The 15,677-nt window shown below is 42.7% G+C and overlaps 1 protein-coding gene across 1 annotated transcript in view; it reads left to right on the forward strand.

Annotated features, from left to right (window-relative positions):
• tenm2a (teneurin transmembrane protein 2a) overlaps nt 1–15,677 on the forward strand; it is a 1,632,827-nt gene that overhangs the window by 548,949 nt on the left and 1,068,201 nt on the right. The window lies entirely within an intron of this gene.

Consider the following 15,677-nt stretch of genomic DNA (forward strand, 5'->3'; position numbering starts at 1 on the left):
CTTTTTCACCCAGAGGGTGGTTGGAGTCTGGAACTCACTGCCTGAAAGGGTTGTGGAGGCAGGAACCCTCACAACATTCAAGAAGCATTTGGATGAGCACTTGAAATGCCATAGCATACAAGGCTACGGACCAAATGCTGGAATATGGGATTAGAGTAGACAGGGCTTGATGGCCGGCGCGGACACGATGGGCCGAAGGGCCTCTATCCGTGCTGTATAACTCTATGACTCTATATATGCCGTGGCTTCCAGACCAGGTCAGAAGTTGGGTATACTGCAGCGAGTGACTCATCTCCTTACTCCCCAAAGCCTTTCAACCAGCTACAAGGTGGAAGTTAGGAGTGATGTGGAGATGCCGGTGATGGACTGGGGTTGACAATTGTAAACAATTTTACAACACCAAGTTATAGTCCAGCAATTTTATTTTAAATTCACAAGCTTTCGGAGGCTACCTCCTTCCTCAGGTGAACGATGTGGAAATGATTTCCACATCGTTCACCTGAGGAAGGAGGTAGCCTCCGAAAGCTTGTGAATTTAAAATAAAATTGCTGGACTATAACTTGGTGTTGTAAAATTGTTTACAGAAGTTAGGAGTGTGATGGAATACTGTCCACTTTCCAAATGGGTACGGCTGGAACAACACTCAAGAAGCTCAACACCATCCATGACAAAGCAGTCCGCTTGACCGGCAGCCCACCCACCACCTTAAACATCCATTCCCTCCACCATTGGTGTAGCGTGGATGCTGTGTGCAGTATCTATAGGATGCACTGCAGCAACTCATCAAGGCTTCTTGGGCTACACCTTCCGAACCCACGACCTCCACCATCCAGAAGAACAAGGGCATATGCTTAGGAACACCATCACCACCACGTTCCCCTGCAAGTCACACACCATCCTGACTTGGACATATATTGCGGTCCCTTCATAGTTACTGGGTCAAAAATCCTGCAACTCCCTATCTAACAGCATTGTGGGAGTACCTTCATCACACGGACTGCAGCATTTCAAGAAGAAGGCCCATCACCATCTTCTCAAGGGCAATTAGGGATGGGCATTAAATGCAAAGCTCACCTGGCCTCAAGCAAGATTAGAGAGTAGAAGAATTTAGTCCCCCGCAGGATAGTTGAAATACGTGATAGATTACCAGAAAAAAGTAAATCATTCTGGGTCAGTTGTTTCCTCTCAAAAAGAAACCGGATTAATACAGGCCTAGAAAGGGAATTAAGGATTCCAGAGATATTAATGGATTTTTTTTTACGGCGGGATTCGAAAGAAAGTATAGAGACCTTTGATGGGGAAGTCCATGAATAAGGTGGTTATGCATGAATCATGAAAGGGTTAGGCTTGATGGGCCAGATGGCCTTTTGAAAACTCCAGCCTTCTTTTCTAATGGGAATTTTTGTGTTTTTTTTACACTGCAGTTTTCTGCTCCGCTCTCTTCCCCTAAAGGTGCTGAATAATGCTTAAGTACTTTTTCTGGGTGATGGCCGACCTCTTATAGCTTCCCCAATGAGGCTCAAACCAAGACATTGAGTGTTGGCATCAAATTGCAGCATGAGGAACATCACAGACCAGCCAATCTCTCTCCTCAATTGATATCTGCACAAGCATTTTGCAGAAAGAGTCATGAACTAGAGATCGGGAGTAAGGACACTATCTGATGTATCCCATCCCATCAGTTCCACCCCCCTTCCCCAGCTTAGAAGCATTGAGGCTAATTTTGGCATAACTGCTGCTGCCCTGATTGAGATCAACCTCAGACCTATTGGTCCATATGACTCAGTATCATACATTTCAAAAGGGAATTGGACATATACTTGAAAAGAAAAAAATTGCAGGGCTATGGGAAAAGAGCAGGGGAGTGGAACTAATCGGATAGCTCTTTCAAAGAGCCGACACAGGTACAATGGGCTGAATGGCCTCCTTCTGTTCTGTATGGTTCTATCATTCTTTGAGTATCACATCATTTACCATTGGAGTGCTCCTTTCAAATTCTCTTTGTTGGAATTCAACTGTATTCCACAATAATTGTCACATTATTACCCTATGCGGGCAACCTCACCAACATATCCTTTGCATCAGGTATTATTTTTTAAAAAATAAGTCAGTAATTATATTTTGCTTTATTCTGTTAATTTAAAAATATATATTTAAACAGTAAGTGCTGATGACATAATTGGGCATTTGTCTGGAAAGAGTAACTAAACCTGCTGGCACAGAGGAACTGAATTATCAGCAGGATAACAGTCATTAGACCAGGATGCTTGAGCACCTGTTAATTCAGCTCCATTGCACTGTCAGACTTTGTCACTCCTCCAAGCTTGATCCCCTTCCTGGTGATGTCATCGACAGATGCAGTTTTAAATAAAAGCATTCAACAAAAAGAAACATTAGAACTGGTCAGAATTATTATTTTTTGAACAATATAATGTTAATGCTTCACAATAATTGTATTTTTAAGAGTTGAAGTGTGGATCAACTCTTCCTTTGAAATAGTGTATATTATTATTTAATGAAAAGACCTGACCAAAGGACCGTGTTTGATCGCGATTCATCCAGCAAAGCATCTATAGACCACATAGGGACAAAATAAAAGACTTCTCTTCTGCCTCACTGCAGAGCATGTACGAAGCTGTGATCTCGGTCCAGCGAGATTTCGCAGGCTAACAATCCCTGAACCACTCAGGGAAAGATCATTGTTGCTTTTCCCTTTTCTTCCATTTTTCACCACTAATGTGATTGGAAATTATAATTGCTTCTATATGGAAAGATGATAGTAATTGCAATCATTACCTTCCTGTTAATTATCTGCTCCACAATAGAATCGGCTTCATGCAGTTCGTTCTCTCTCTTTGCCTCCAAGCGGTTGCAGGAATAAAGCCTTGAACTAACTGTGCAAACTAAGCTGCTGTCATATTTTTTTTAAACGGTATTGTTGCACAGATGTTGAGCTCGCGAAGTTCTCGGGTATTTCAAAGGGGATATATAAGATCAAAATTACAATGGTTGACATACATAAATTTTAATTTTTCATCATCTAGATCTCCATCACCGTTTCCAGCCTCTGGTTGTGCCATGTTTACACATGAGGTTTTACGCCTCTGTGTTGGAAGCACTGAGTTGTCGACTCTGGTTATGCAGAGGTTCATATATTGCAGTAACCGTCGTGCTAAGCCAAAATACAGCCCTCTCTCAGTATTGCCTATTGTGTATATTCCCTTAATGGAAGCACTCAGCTACATGGGTTGATTTTTCAACAGATGTATTAACACAGAGATGAGGAACCTGATATAAATGAACAAATAATAGCTAGCTTTTTCAATGGGTAGACCTTCCCCTCAGTTTTGTTTTTGTATTTTTCCTGTTCTGCAGAAAATACCATGGCAAATTTACTTGGTAGGTAACTACCTATCTGACTTACTTTATGCTCCTTCATTCAGCCAGATGCGAAAAGATTGCAGATTAACTCTTTTAAACATTAATTATGTTGATCCTACCTTATAGTAGATATCACTTCTATACCGTGCCTCTTCCCCATCCTGGAGTATGAAATGGAGGACTTACTAAGGGGAACTGTGGATACGAAAAACATGTCCAACCACTCCATGGGACATTTGATTGGTGAGGCATTTAACAAATGGAGTAGCAAGCAATGTAGTAAATTGGATAATATGCTGCCTTTTATAAGGGCAAGAATTTTGTACATGTATTGGACATTTTATTATTCTGCTATGGTGGATAAAGGGATAAGTAAACAGCAACTCAGGTCACTCAGAGTTCCATGGTTGTTTAGTCAGGGAAATTATAAAGTGCTTGTCAGTTTCCTTTCCAGGTCAGAAGTATTGGGGCAGAAACCGCTCCCGAAATAACGGAGAGCTCAACAGCGCTCTCCGTTAGTGGCGAAATGAAGGAGCAAGTTCCGGTTTTCAGACATACGCAGTGAAATGCGGAATTCTGGAACTTGCTTCAAGTGGTTTGCCGGCGATATAACAGCTTCCAATTAAAGGGCCATTGCACGCTGCAATCAGAGAAATCATTGAAAATGTGCAAACTTGTTTATCTACCCAGCTGGAAAGTAACTAATTACGCCACCAAACAGGAACGCTTAAAACTACAGGTCTAAATTAAGATATAACAGCGTGGTAAGTCTTAATGACTGCTAACCAATTAAAAATTAACTTTAAAAATGTGGAGTCTCTACTCCTTATTTTAATAGTTTTTGGTTATTTAAAAAAATTATTAAAACCTTTCTAAAAAATTTGATTTTACTTTTCCCTTCTGTCTCTTTTATTTAATTCAATTATTTCTTACCCTCTCTTTTTTCGTGCTTATAACTGTTCTTATATTGATTTAAAATGTTGCACCTTTCACTTCCTGGTTTAAAGTTCCAAGCCTGCGGAGGCAGCTGTCAAAAATGCTGAGTTCTGATTGGTTGAGGGGAGATATCGCTCTTCATGCTTCTCCCAAGGTCCGAGCTTTCCCTGAACTGATGCTGGGCTCTTCTTCGCTTCCTATTCGAGGAAGTGGCCGAAGAAAAAAACAAAGTAAGTTTGTGGGTTAGTATAAATCTATGGAGCAGCAAGGAGTGTTGCTTCGCTGCTCTGAGCAATTTATTTTTTATTCGTTCATGGGATGTGGGCGTCGCTGGCAAGACCAGCATTTATTGCCCATCCCTAATTGCCCTTGAGAAGGTGGTGGTGAGCTGCCTTCTTGAACCGCTACAGTCCGTGTGGTGAAGGATCTCCCACAGTGCTGTTAGGAAGGGAGTTCCAGGATTTTGATCCAGCAATGATGAAGGAACGGCGATATATTTCCAAGTCGGGATGTTTCACGAGTAACTTGGAGGGGAACGTACCGATGGTGTTGTTCCCATGTTCCTGCTGCCCTTGTCCTTCTAGGTGGTAGAGGTCGCAGGTTTGGGAGGTGCTGTCGAAGAAGCCTTGGCGAGTTGCTGCAGTGCATCCTGTGGATGGTACACACTGCAGCCACAGTGCGTCGGTGGTGAAGGGAGTGAATGTTTAAGGTGGTCGATGGGGTGCCAATCAAGCGGGCTGCTTTGTCCTGGATGGTGTCGAGCTTCTTGAGTGTTGTTGGAGCTGCACTCACCCAAGCAAGTGGAGAGTATTCCATCACACTCCTGACTTGTGTCTTGTCGATGGTGGAAAGGATTTGGGGAGTCAGGAGGTGAGTCACTCGCTGCAGAATATCTAGCCTCTGACCTGCTCTTGTAGCCACAGTATTTATGTGGCTGGTCCAGTTAGGTTTCTGGTCAATGGTGACCCCCAGGATGTTGATTGTGGGGGATTCGGCGATGGTAATGCCGTTGAATGTCAAGGGGAGGTGGTTAGACTCTCTTTTGTTGGAGATGGTCATTGCCTGGCACTTGTCTGGTGCGAATGTTACTTGCCACTTATGAGCCCAAGCCTGGATGTTGTCTAGGTCTTGCTGCATGTGGGCACGGACTGCTTCATTATCTGAGGGGTTGCGAATGGAACTGAATACTGTGCAATCATCAGCGAACATCCCCATTTCTGACCTTATGATGGAGGGAAGGTCATTAGTGAAACAGCTGAAGATGGTTGAGCCTAGGACACTGCCCTGAGGAACTCCTGCAGCAATGTCCTGGGGCTGAGATGATTGGCCTCCAACAACCACTACCATCTTCCTTTGTGCTAGGTATGACTCCAGCCACTGGAGAGTTTTCCCCCTGATTCCCATTGACTTCAATTTTACTAGGGCTCCTTGGTGCCACACTCGGTCAAATGCTGCCTTGATGTCAAGGGCAGTCACTCTCACCTCACCTCTGGAATTCAGCTCTTTTGTCCATGTTTGGACCAAGACTGTAATGAGGTCTGGAGCCGAGTGGTCCTGGCGAAACCCAAACTGAGCATCGGTGAGCAGGTTATTGGTGAGTAAGTGCCGCTTGATAGCAATGTCGACGACACCTTCTATCACTTTGCTGATGATTGAGAGTAGGCTGATGGGGCAGTAATTGGCCGGATTGGATTTGTCCTGCTTTTTGTGGACAGGACATACCTGTCAATTTCCCACATTGTCAGGTAGATGCCAGTGTTGCAGCTGTACTGAAACAGTTTGGCTAGAGGCACAGCTAATTCTGGAGCACATGTCTTCAGCACTACAGCCGGGATGTTGTCAGGGCCCATAGCCTTTGCTGTATCCAATGCACTCAGCCGTTTCTTGATATCACCTGGAGTGAATCCAAATTGGCTGAAGACTGGCTTCTGTGATGGTGGGGATATCGAGAGGAGGTCGAGATGGATCATCCACTCGGCACTTCTGGCTGAAGGTGGTTGCAAACGCTTCAGCCTTGTTTTGCATCTGGAAGAAAGTGTGGCATCAGTGCTGATGGACAATTTTATATGTATGTGTAAATGTATATATTCAAAACTTATGTCCATATATAGATCATACATAAAATATTTTAAAAATTGTGTCAGTACACACTACCTGTCAGTTTTTTACATTATAAATTCCTATGTTCACATTTAGAATGTCATGCCATACTGGAGGAGGGCATATTTATTGCATGACAAGTTTACATGGGCATGTGAAAATATAAAAATAAGGAAAGTATGACTTTAAAATTAGAAATGAATTTTGTCTACACACCCTGGTCCAATTATTCTCCACCTTTTAACCTTGTTTCACTCAAAGACAACATTTGTTGTTGACTCCCTGTGTGCAATGCCATGTCAGGCTGACTAGTATATGTACAGTATAAACAGTTATACTTTCCTATGGTTCTATTAGATATTTTAGGGAAAGGGTAATTGAGGGGTATACATTTTTGGGGTGGCTAGACAGACAGCAGACTCTTTTCCTGTCTTCTATGTTCCCATATGGTGCTGGTGCTCCTCGCTTTGCCAATGTGTCATGCTATGGAGTCACCTATGTCACTGACTTATTGGCCCAAAAATTTCTGCTGGAAGTTGTGCCTTCAGGGAGAGGGCTGATTCAAGGTGAGGAGCTTTCTCGCAGGGGGAGAGTGAAGACCATAGGTAAAGAGTTAACATTGTGGGGACAAGTCATCCTAAGTGCTGTTCCTTCTGGCTAGCTACGAACTAGCATTGGCGGGGGGCCCTGTGCCCACTTGAACAAGGAAAGCCAGGTGCCAAAAGGAGGGAATAGAGGGGTAAGAAATGAGAAATGAATTGGGGAGTCTTGACCAGGTTTATAGTGGAAAATTTACACCAACTGTGATCTTGCTGTCCAATAATTTGTGCACCATAGTACAAGCCTTGTGAATGATGAAGATCACCACTTTGCTCATGTACAAGGTGCTAGAATCTGCAGTACATCCGTCATCATTTTCATGGGAAGAATATTGTGTTTGTTTTATTCAAAAAACTGATTCTAACTGTAAGTATTATGTAACTAACTATGGCTGAATGACATTGGTAGGAAACCAGAGCTAGAAAACTAGCTTGGTTGGAGAAAAATAATAGCCTATAGAAACAGGAGAAGGGCATTCAGCCCTTCGAGCCTCTTCTGTCATTCAATTAGATCACGGTTGATCTGTACCTCAATCCCATTTAACCACCTTGCTCCATATCCCTTGATACTCTTACCTTACAAAAATTTAACAAACTCAGTTTTGAAAGCTTCAATTAACCTAGCATCCACTGCCTTTTGAGGGAGAGAGTTCCAGATTTCTACTACCCATTGTATGAAGAGGTGCCTGATTTAGCTCCTGAATGGCTGAGCTCTAATTTTAAAATTATGCCTCCTGGTTCTGGATTCTCTCACTAGAGGAAATTGGTTCTCTTTATCTACCATATTAAATCCTTTTATCACTTTAAATACCTCGATTAGATGACCCCTCAATCTTCTATACTCAAGGGAATAAAAGCTAAGTTATGCAACCTGTTCTTATAATTTCACCCTTTATGCCCTTGTATTCTTCCTGAGGTGCGGTGCCCAGACCTGGACGCAGTACTCTAGAGGGGGTCTGACCAAGGCTCTATAAAATTGGATTGCACCCGAATCGGGGCACAATCCCGGTGCAGCACAAGCTCCATGCGCCTAATGAGGCCGGCGGCAGGACATCGCAAGTCGGTCCGTCGGCCTTATTAGGATAGAGGCAGCTCACCAGTCGCAGGAGGGCAGCGAGATCAGCCAGCTCGGACACTGGTCGAGGTCTTCAGACGAATTCGCCGGGGGCGGGGGAAACAACTGGGAGGGGGTGGGAGGGGCAAACGGTGGCCGGTAGCGGCCTGTGGATGTAACGTGGAGCTGGGAGGAGCACTCCTGCCCCTCCTGGCTCCACAATAAGGTAGGTAAAAAATCTTAAAACGTAACTTTTTGGTGGCAGCCTCCAGAGGTCCCTTTAAGGATTGCAGGTTTGGCTGCTAAGTGCCTGAAGAAACTGACCGCACCGTGCAGTTGAATTTCGCAAAGGGGCCAGCTTCAAGCACACACCTTGGATGCGTATGGAGGAGCCCGAACCAATATAGTGTGCGCGGTGCACTTCCGGCGCGGAATGAGCACAGACGTGGCGCCTACCATTTTGCACCCTTAGGCGTGCCTGGAAAACAGTTGCAGCACGATCCAATTTCTCGGCCATTATATTTATTCTGGTACCCAGTGCTGGGACATTGTGAAGGCTAATTGGCCCATCTCTCTCAATTCCAGTCTCCCACTGAGCCACTACATTAACAGAAGTACACTCAGGAGGATGCCAGCCGAGCAGCCGCTTGGCATTTTTGTCCTGACAACGTCAACTGGAAGCGACGGATAGCATTTTTGGGATACAGTGCTGCGTTTTGATGCTACTTGCATCATGGTTTTTGGCGTGCTGTCCTTTTTACGTTGTTACAGTGGTGATCATCAATTGCAATCTCTGTAGGTGCTTCACACCAAGCTCATTTTGTGAGAGATTACATACTGAGTAGACTGATTTATGCGCTCTCATGCCTATTCAATATGTAAATAGTGGATTTCCACACAGTCGATCACTGCGTGTGACTGGAGGAAAAGTTGACATTCATTACCTGGTAGTGAACAGATTTGCTGCTGTATTTTTTGAGTTGAAAAATTATTTTCCAAACCCTTTTTCACGAGAAAATCACCTTTTTAAAGACAAAGCCTCCATGTGCACTGCACGTAATCAAGAATTCTGCTTCTACTAGAATTGGGCACTTAAATTCTAGATTCTAATCTCAGGCAGCTGCCATGTTGCACAGTATTGCCCAAAGGTGCACTGTGCAATGTAGTAGAGTGGCCCCCTCAAGCACAAACACACATGCACGACCACACATGCACCCTCTCTCTTTCTTTCTCTTTTTTTCTCTTTCTCTCTCTCTCTCTTTCTGTCTAATCCTTCCCCTCTCTCTCACACACTTTCTCTTGCTCCTCCCTTCTCTCTCAGCATCTCTCTCTGTTTCTGCCTCTCTCCTCTATCTCTATTCCCCCCCCCTTCTATCTCTATCCTACTCTTTCTCTCGCTCCCTCTCACCTCCCTCTTCTTTGCTCTTTCTTTTTCGTCTTTCTTTCTCTTAATCTACCCCCACCACCTCCTCCCTCAATCAATGAGTCCTACATTTCTGAAATTTGGGATAATTCCAAAGCAGAAGTAAGGTATTGTTCCAGAGGAAAGGAAGGAAGGAAGATCAGAGTTCAGGGACAGGAATTCAACCCGTGCCCCTTCCTCATAAATCCCAGAGGCCGAAAAATATAACCTGATGTGCAGAGGGAATTTGAAGAGAAGGACAACCAATTTTCACAGTGATCTAGGAAGTGGAACTTAATTTTAAGTGTGTTTGTGTCTGTCTCAGTGGTGGAACACTCACCTTTGAGTCAAAGTTCATGGGTTCAAGTCCCACTCCAGAGACTTGAGCACATAGTCTAGGCTGATACCAGTGCAGTACTGAGGGAGTGCTGCACTGTCACATGTGCCATCTTTCAGATGTTAAACCGAGCGCTCATCTGCCTTCTCAGGTGGATGTAAGAGATCTGATGGCACTATTCAAAGAAGAGCAGAGGAATTCTCCTGGTGTCTGGACCAACATTTATTCCTTAACCAACACCACTTAAAAGCAGATTGTCTAGTCATTTATCTCATTTCTGTTGCTGGGACCCTACTGTGCTCCTCTGCCTACATTACAGCAGTGAGTACACTTAAATTGTACTTCATTAGCTGCAAAGTGCTTTGGAATGTCCTGGAGGAGATGAAAGGCACTATTTAAACACTAGCTCGTTCTTTCTTAAATGCGAGAATGGGTCCATAGGCTGTCTCAGCAAAGTAAATTTCATTCTGTAGATCATTTTACCAATGAAATTGAAATTCTCTTTTTGTTCTTTAAATTTGACTGTCCAATGAAGTACCAGTGCAGGCCTGTCTTTTCCTTACATAGAATTACATTGAATTCTACAGCACAGAAACAGGCCATTCGGCCCAACAGGTCTATGTCAGTCTTTATGCTCCACACGAGCCTCCTCCCACCTTCCGTCCTCTCACATTATCAACATATCCTTCCATTCCTTTCTCCCTCGCTAACTTATCTAGCTTTCCTTTAAATGCATCGATGCTATTCGCCTCAACCATTCCACGTAGTAGCGAATTCCACATTCTCACCACTCTCTTGAGTGTATTCGGTTTTAACCAGAATGTACTAAGCACCTGCTAAATCCGGTTCAGCGTCAGTGAGGAGCTGATGCAGAATTTGGGCGTGAAGGAAAAAAAGAGCAGTTTCTCCTTTAAAGCTGTTTTTGGAGCCGTCATGTCGGTGGCGGGATGTGGCAATATTTTCAAACAAAACAGGGAAATAATTAACGTGGCTTGCTTGTGGGGAAAAAAAGCAGCAGTGGGCTTTTGATTTCTAAATACAGATGCTTGTTTTGATTCGCCAGAATGGTCTTCATTTAAGTGGTCGAAGCTGTTTGTGTGTTGTACATCAAAACCATTATCGGCACAGCATGTGTCCGCCACCCGCCCCAAGTCTCTTTCTTCTCTAGAATATGTTCAGTGTAAACATAGACTACAGACAGCTGGCTTCTTCTCCACTTGTTTCCTATGATACTTTTACACAGCAAAGCACAGACAGCCCGTCATTCTTGGAAAAGCGCACAACACTTGCGGTACACCTGCGGGTCACGGGACAAGGCCTGGATGTGATTGCCATCAACTAAATGTCAAAAGGGAGAAGAGGCATCAATGAGGTTGGTTGAAAATCACTGCTTGTCTGAGATCTATTTTTATAAAATGCATTACCAGTGTTTCAAACCAGTGTCTTATTTAGTTGTTCCATCAGTCGTAACAGCTTCACATCACCTCATGGGGTCCTGCAATGTATCAGGCTGATATCTGGGTTTCTGCTGGCAGCCAGCCAGCAATTTCCCAGTGAAAGCATTGGTCATTTAGCTGCAAGAAATCTTCAGCCAGAGTGTCTGATAAAACCTCCTTTTAACTAGTGGCCTGGAATTTCCTGAAAACCTGCGCCATCTTCATCGTACGGCATTATTCTGGGACAGAACTTCCAAGAAATTATGGCGTAAGTGAGTTATGCTAGTTTTTATGCCGTGCCAAAATTTCCCAAAAAAGGGAAATGTTATCTATAATAGCTCTGCCCCCATTCAAAACAGCGGCAATGGCAAATTTCCTTTACTTACGCTAGCCTCCTGGTTGCTTGCTTGATAAAGAAAAGCGCATACACAACTTGGTCATCGTTGCTGAAACTGACGAGCTTGGAAATGGCTGATCTTGTTGAGAAATGGAGGCCGCTTTCTGCTGATGTGATGTTTTTCTAGAGGCATAAGCAAAGAATTCATTTCCCTTTCAGTCAGATGGCCGGTGGGAGTTTCTGTGAAATAGTTTTGCGTCAGGTAAGAACGCAAGCTTGGCTGTGCATTGCTGTGGCTATAGAGAGCTTGTTTCTTGGGACCTTGTCTCCATGTGCATTAAAGTTGAACCCACAAGTAGGGCGGCAACCTGGCTCTGCATTGCTATGGCTATAAGAGAGTCTTTTCAAGCACTAATCAATGCCTGATGCTAATGTGAGAGGAAGGAGTTACAAAGAGTTGGCCCTGATCAGAAACAACATTAAAAGCTATCAAAATATTTTTTATTTCTTAATTCACTAATCACGATCCTTTTGAGCATTGTCAATTATGGAAAGTACTATGCGATTTGTGACTTGTATTGGCCATTGCTTGTGCTACTATCCTTGCTGTGATGTATTCAAATCAGTTTCCCAGTAAATTTTGGCATCAATTCGCCACTGAGGATCAGGGAACATAGTAGCAGTCTAACTTATGGCATTTGTCACCAAAATCACCATTGCAGGAACTTTCAGGCCAATTTTTTTCCTCCTGTTCAGCTCAGTGATAGTATAGTAGAGAACACTTTTCTGGAGACTGTTGAATGAAATCATTCAATGGATGCTCTATGGCATCATGCATTCCAGTGTAAAATTTGAGTTATATCCTGCAATCCACTTTCCAAAAACTCAGAAATTGGCATATTTCAATCATTTATCAGGGAGCTAATTTGAATTTCTATTACCATGAGATGGCATTGTAGTAAATATTTTTAAATCAATAGCTCGGGAAGGAACTGAAGGTGGCAGTATGGGCTGGCACTAATTTCATTTATTTTCTTGTTAAAATCGAGTAACAAGTTATTAAATCATCCAGTTGTTGGACCTGCAACTGCTCATAATTTAGAACTCTAATCTTTACCAATAGGATTTTCAAAATGGCAGACAGAATTTTCTAGAGAAAAATGAAAAGCGTTACCCATAAAATCTCGGGAAACAGTACACTGTCTTCTGCATTTGCAATAGTCTTGACTTTGCACAAAGACACAAGCTGTCTCTGAGAGGTTTATATTCCATTTCCAGCTGTAACTCATCAACACAGTTTGTCCATGTTAGTTTTTTATAGAATCATACCATGATACAGCACAGAAGGAGATGATTTGGCCCATCAGGCCTGTGCTGGCTCTTTGAAAGAGCTATCCAATTAGTCCCACTCCCCCGTTCTTTCCTCATAGCCATGCAATTTTTCCACTTCAAGTATTTATCCAATTCCCTTTTGAAAGTTATCATTGAATCTGCTTCCACCACCCATTCAGACAGTGCATTCCAGATCATAACAACTCGCTGCGTAATTTTTTTTTCCTCTTGTTGCCTCTGGTTCTTTTACCTTAAATATGTGTTCTCTGATTACCGATTCTTCTGCCACTGTAAACAGTTTCTCCTTATTTACTCTATCTAAATCCTTCATGATTTTGAACACCTCCATCAAATCTCCTCTTAACCTTCTCTGCTGTAAGGAGAACAACCCCAGATTCTCTAGTCTCTTCACGTAACTGAAGTCTTTCATTCCTGGCACCATTCTAATAAACCTCCTCTGCACCCTCTCTAAGGCCTTAATATCTTTCCTAAAGTGGTGGTGCCTAGAATTGAGCACAATACTGCAGTGTTTTATAAAGGTTTAGCATAACTTCCTTGCTTTTGTACTCTATGCCTCTATTTATAAAGCCAAGGATCCTGTATGCCTTTTTAACAGCCTTCTCAACTTGTCCTGCCACCTTCAAAGACTTGTGTGTATACACCCCCAGACCTCTCTGTTTCTGCACCCCTTTTAAAATTGTACATACATACAAACATACGAATTAAGAGCAGGAGTAGGCTATTCGGCCCCTCTGCCATTTGATAAGATCATGGCTGAACTGATTGTCACCTCAACCCGACTTTCCCGTCTACCTACTATAACCTTTGACTCTCTTGTTAATCAGGAATCTATGTAACTCAGCCTTAAAAAATATTCAATGATTCTGCCTCCTCCACTCTCTGGGGAAGGGAGTTCCACAGACTCACGACCCTCTGAGAGAAAAAAATTCTCCTCATCTCCATCTTAAATGGGAGACCCCTTATTTTTAAACTGTGTCCCCTAGTTCTCGTCTCTCCCACAAGGGGAAACATCCTCTCAGCATCTACCCCTTCATGTCCCCTCAGGATCTTATATGTTTTAATAAGATCACCTGTCATTCTTCTAAATTCCAATGTATACAGGCCCAATTTGTCCAACCTTTCCTCATAAGATAACCCCCTCATCCCAGGAATCAGTTGAGTGAACCTTCTCTGAACCGCATCTAAAGCAATTATGTCCTTTCTTAAATAAGGAGACCAAAACTGCACACAGTATTCTAGATGTGGTCTCACCAATGCTCTGTACAACTGTAGCAAAACATGTCTACTTTTATATTCCATTCTCCTTGCAATAAATGCCAACATTTCATTTGCCTTCCTAATCACATGCTGTACCTGCATACTAACTTTTTGTGATTCATGTACCAGGACACCTAGATCCCTCTGTACCTCAGAGTTCTGCAAACTCTCTCCGTTTAAATAATATACTGCTTTTCTATTCCTCCTGCCAAAGTGGACAACTTCACATTTTCCCACATTTTACTCCATCTGCCAAATTTTTGTCCATTCACTTAACCTATCTATATCCCTTTGCAGACTCCTTATGTTCTCTTCACAACTTATTTTCCTATCTATCTTTGTGTCATCAGCAAATTTAGCAACCATACATTCGCTCCCTTCATCCAAGACATTGATATAGATTGTAAATAGTTGAGGCCCCAGCACTGATCCCTGTGGCACTCCACTCATTACATCTTGCCAACCTGAAAATGACCAATTTATGCCTACTCTCTGTTTCCTGTTAGCTGACCAATCCTTTATCCATGCTAATATGTTATCCCCTACACCATGAGCTCTTATTTTATGTAGTAGCCTTTGATGTGGCACCTTGTCAAAAGCCTTCTGGAAATCCAAGTACACCACATCCACAGGATCCGCTTTATCCACATTGCTTGTTACTTCGTCAAAGAACTCTAATAAATTAGTCAAAACCCGTGTTGACTCTGCCTGATTGCATTGAGATTTTCTAAGTGTCCTGCTATAACCTCCTTAATAATAGATTCTAGCATTTTCCCTATGACAGATGTTAAGCTAACTGGCCTATTGTTTCCTGCTTTCTGTCTCCCTCTTTTCTTGAATAGAGGAGTTACATTGGCTATTTTCCAATCTGATGGGACCCTTCCAGAATCTAGGGAATTTTGGAAAATTAATACCAATGCATCCACTATCACTGTAGCCACTTCTTTTAAGATCCTAGGATGAAGTCCGCCAGGACCTGGGGACTTGTCAGCTTTTAGTTCTGATAATTTTTTCAGAACCCTTTCCCTGGTGATTGTAAATGTTTTAAGTTCCTCTCTCCCTTTCACCTCAATTCACAATTATTTCTGGCATGTTATTTGTATCCTCTACAGTGAAGACGGATGCAAAATATCTGTTCAATTCATCCGCAATTTCCTTGTTCTCCATTATTAATTCCCTAGACTCACTCTCTCTAGAGGACCAACACTCAATTTACTTCCTCTCTTCCTTTTTAAATACCTGTAGGAACTCTTACTATCTGTTTTTATATTTCTAGCTAGCTTTCTCTCGTACTCTAATTTCTCCCTCCTTATTATTCTTTTAGTCATTCTTTGCTGTTTTTATATTCCGTCTAATCTCCTGACCTGTCACTAATCTTCGCAGAATTGTATGCTTTTTCTTCCAATTTGATACTATCTTTAACCTTCTTAGTTAACCACAGATGGTACATCCTTCCCCTAGAGTCTTTCTTTCTCACTGGAATGT

The sequence above is a fragment of the Heptranchias perlo genome, chromosome 14, assembly GCF_035084215.1.
Source record: "Heptranchias perlo isolate sHepPer1 chromosome 14, sHepPer1.hap1, whole genome shotgun sequence".
Taxonomy (NCBI): Eukaryota; Metazoa; Chordata; class Chondrichthyes; order Hexanchiformes; family Hexanchidae; genus Heptranchias; species Heptranchias perlo.